The sequence below is a fragment of the Otolemur garnettii genome, unplaced genomic scaffold (genome assembly GCF_000181295.1).
Source record: "Otolemur garnettii isolate 467f Iridium unplaced genomic scaffold, OtoGar3 scaffold00012, whole genome shotgun sequence".
In the NCBI taxonomy this organism is placed as follows: Eukaryota; Metazoa; Chordata; class Mammalia; order Primates; family Galagidae; genus Otolemur; species Otolemur garnettii.
Genome location: NW_003852407.1, coordinates 24,632,514 through 24,636,937, shown reverse-complemented (window position 1 = coordinate 24,636,937; position 4,424 = coordinate 24,632,514).

The following is a 4,424-nucleotide window of genomic DNA, read 5'->3' as shown; positions in this document are numbered from 1 at the left end:
GAGGGAGGGAGCCAGATTCCTTCTGATACCGAATCCACCTGGGTGACCTTGCCCAGGAGGGGAGTAGGGAGTTTACATTAGCCTTTTCATTTCTAAACAAAGTTACATGAACCTCTTCATTCCCAAATGGAGTTACATTAACCTTTTCAGCAGCCGAAAAGTATATTCCCTTCCTGTTCTCCCGCCTTTCCCTAGCTTGTCATGCAGTCTTTCCAAAAATCAGGACTTTTTAAAAACGCCACAGGACACGAGACAAATTGTTAAAAATTGGGACTGTCCCGCCAAAAGCAGGATATCTGATCACCTTACCCTAGGATGATTCAATATGCAACTGCCCCTCACAGAGGCCAGGGCAGGTGACATGCTTAATAAACTAAAAAGCAAGTTAATAAACCAGCTTCTTACCAAAGCTGACACCTTGTAGTTGATTTCCCCACTACCTAGGACAAACTTTTACCTTTAATTAAATGTAATGGACAAAACAAAAACAAAACCCCAAACAGTGACATCATCTCCAGTAGGAAGCCTGCACAGGGGAGAGCTGTCTCCCAGGCAGGCTGAGGCCCGGCAGCAGCTTGCACCGGGAAGCACCGAGCGGAGCACAGAGCCCGGAGCACAGGGCTCAGCTGCTCTGCCTTGAGCCTCTGTGAGCTCGCTTGTGTCCCCTGCTGAACACAGGGTCTAAATAAATAAGATTGCATGCGATTCATGAAAAAACCATCAGAGTATCTTTTCATACTGGATTTAGCAATTTCAAACTTTCATCTGATTTTTTTTCAGATAAAGGTCTTAACTCTTATTAAAAAAAAAAGAAAAAAAGCAACAACCAAAAACCCCAGACCACCAGCATCTTCTTTAGCTCTGAGGCCTCAGGTCTTGGACCTGGAACCTTTGAGCCCTGCGAGTTTATTGTAAACATCAGCATGGCCAAAACCCACAACTTTGGAGTGATTGCTGGTTTGTGGTGGGGAGGGATTGATTCTGTAAATAAAGTGGCTTCTCTCCGCATCTTTACTTCACATTGGGCTCTGAATTTGCCCAGCTGGTCAATCTCTTTTATGGTAAGTATATACCCATTTTATTAAAAGACAGACCTCTTCAAATGCAGCTGCTAAGCTTCCTGTTTGCTAGTCCTTGCAGATTCCCTGTCGCAACCCAAGCGGGCATGTTATTTTGATAGTCATATGAAATAACCTTAACTTTGCCTGGGGATATTTATAACAAGACATGCAGAATTATTGCACCATAAAGCCTGCTTCACTGATTCTTGCTGATTAAAAACTTAAAAAAAAAAGAAAGAAAGAAAGAAAAGGAAAGGAAAAAAAGAATAGTGTAATAAAAAACAAAAAGACTCAACAGCTGGAGTTCTGAAGACAGCCAAGTAGAGCCGGGTGGCTCACCCGCGCGCCCTTTGCAACAAAGCCTGAGGGCGGAGAGGCTGGGCAGCTGGAGTGGGGGCCCTTCCCCGGGCGCTTCCTGCACCACCCCCCTGCCTTCCTGCCTCAAGCTAAGGCGGAGGAGGACCTGCCTGGTTGGGACCAGCTTGTCTTTCTGCCACACCGGTCGCCAGTGCCAAGTTTTGCTTTAGGACCGACGAAGACAGAACAATCCCTGGTATTAGGTGAGGCAGAGACTCCCACCCTGTCCCCAGGCAGACAGGTCAAACAGGATGGGGGCATTTTTAATGGATGCCAGGACCGTGCAAGGGTAAGCAGTTGGCAGGAGCTGGAAAAGCCTTTATTCTTCCTTCCAAGATGCCCATTTGCCAGGCACATCCTCGAGGGCACCGCAAAATTGCCTGGTGGGGCTTTTTTCCCCTGGCTGCTGGCCAGAAGCAAGCTGGTTTCATCAGGCCCTGAGTGTAGACGCCATGAGCATTTATTGGTGCATTAATCCTCCTCTTCTTTGGGTGCTATGAGGAGCCTTCTGTAACCTCTGTGAGCTTTGTCTCTGGGCCCTCAGCAGCACCATTTCCCTCTGCATCTTCTCACCCACCCGGGCCTTCTCCACCCTCCCCTGCCCTGGCCACACACACACACACACACACACACTCCCCTTTTACCCTGCAGGGTCAGAGATCAGAGAGCTTCCTGAATCTAGCTCAGGTGGAAAAACTGCTTGAAAAGGTAAAGAAAAGAGAAGCCTCGTCTTATTCCTGAGGGGTGACCAAAGAACATGGCTGCACCTTGCCCCTGAGGCCATTCTCACTTATGACTGGGCCAGGGAAGGGCTATGCTGTAGAGGCGCCCCTGACGTGCCTATCACCCATCCTGGGTCACCCTCAGCAGCTGTGTTCAATAATATCAGATAGAACAAAAGAAGAATGACTCAGGGAACATTCGTGTACTCAATGCCTACTGTAAGAACTAAAAGGCCACTGCCCTTACCTTTGGCATCTCCTGGTCCCCATCCCTTTCGATCTCTTTTGAAGGGAACCCATCATTCTGAGCTGTGCGTTCCCCATCCCCACCTTTCTTCATCTGTCTATCATGTGTCTTGGTATCTCTAACTGAAATGTTAATAAAGATAAAGTCTTTTGCTCAGGTTGATCTCAAACTCAGGTGATTCCCTGGCCTGAGTAGCTGGGACTACAGGCGCCCACCACAACGCCTGGCTATTTTTTTGTTGCAGTTTGGCCATGGCTGGTTTGAACCTGCCACCCTCCCTATATGGGGCCGGCACCCTACCCACTGAGCCACAGGCGCTGCCCTTGTCTTCATTTTAATCAAAGAAACAATTTGGGTTGTGTTGAGTCTCTCCATTATATTTTTGTCTTCTATGTCATTAATTCTCTTTCTTTCACTTTTGAGATTATTTGATTTTTTTCTATCTTAAATTATATGTTTAGCTCATTAATTGCAAATTGTATGCTTTAGCTTAAACCAGGAGTTATTTATTGGCATATTTTAAATTTTCAGTCATTGAGGAATTCTCTTTTTGTTATTGATTTTTCATTTAAGTGCATTTTAGTCAGGTAATGTGGTCTGTATGATACTGATACTTTAAAATCTGTTGAAACTTTTTTTGGGGCTCAGTTATCATTGAAAATAATGTAAATTTTATTGTTATTGGGTACACTTTTCTGTAAATACATATTAGATTAATTTTATGGTGTTCACATCTTCTGTATTTGTATAACTTTTGGTTTTGATCTTCTTGATATTTCAATTACTGGGACAATTATAATAAATTTTCCCTCCATAAAAGCAAATTTATCTATTTCTCCTTATCACTGTGTATATTTTTGCTTTGTAGGTTAGAGACTATATTATTAGGTATATATATGTTGAAAATTACTGTGCTTTCAGCTCGGGTGGTGGGAGGAGCGTCCAGGCAGCACAGCTTCTCAAAGGTTCTGCAGGCCCACAGGAACCTGGCACAAACCCTGTCTGCCACCAGGATGGTGAAGAGGAAGGTCAGCTCTGCCCAAGGTGTGGGGAAGGAAGAGCCCAAGACATGATCGACGAGTTGTCAGAAATGCTTGTTCCTGTAAAAGTGGAAACGAAGCCAAAAAACACAACAAAGGACAAATCTTCAGACCAAAAAGTGCAACCCAAGGGAAAAGAGGAGCAAAGGGAAAGCAGGCCCAAGAAAGCAACCAAGTGGCTAATTAAGAAACTAACGAAGGTTCACCTCCAGGAAATGGAGAAATGAAAACTGAGGGGAGTCTAGCTGCTGACGAAGCAGGAGAGAAAGAAGCCAAGTCTGATTAGTATCATATACCACGTCTTATCAGTGGTCCCTGTCGACCTTCTTGTACAATCCAGAGGAATATTTTTATCAACTATTTTGTAAATGCAAGTTTTTTGGTAGCTCTAGAAACATTTTAAAGAAGGAGGGAATCCCACCTCATCCCATTTTTTAAGTGTAAATTTTATTTATTTATTTTTTTTGAGACAGAGCCTCAAGCTGTCCCCCTGGGTAGAGTGCCGTGGCATTACAGCTCACAGCAACCTCCAACTCCTGGGCTCAAGCGAGTCTCCTGCCTCCGCCTCCCAAGTAGCTGGGACCACAGGCGCCCGCCACAACGCCCGGCTATTTTTTGGTTGCAGCCATCATTGTTGTTTGGCGGGTCCGGGCTGGGGATTCGAACCCGCCACCTTAGGTGTACGTGGCTGGCGCCTTAGCCGGTTGAGCTATAGGCGCCGAGCCTAAATTTTATTTTTTTAAGAGGTGAAATCATTTCTGATTATTTATTTTTTGGTACAACCAGAAAATAGTGTGGGATGTTGAATTATGGGAGGCTTTGACTGTCTTGGTGTCAGCATAACACTCTATAGATGGTTAGTTTTTATATCCTGTAATACAAAGCATATTAAATGATGATATGGAGTCCCAGTCTTGCATTTAATGTTTTGAACACTTTAAATCACTTCTATTCCCATGTTGTTTTTTAGCAGAATTGTTTCCTAAAGAAAACCACT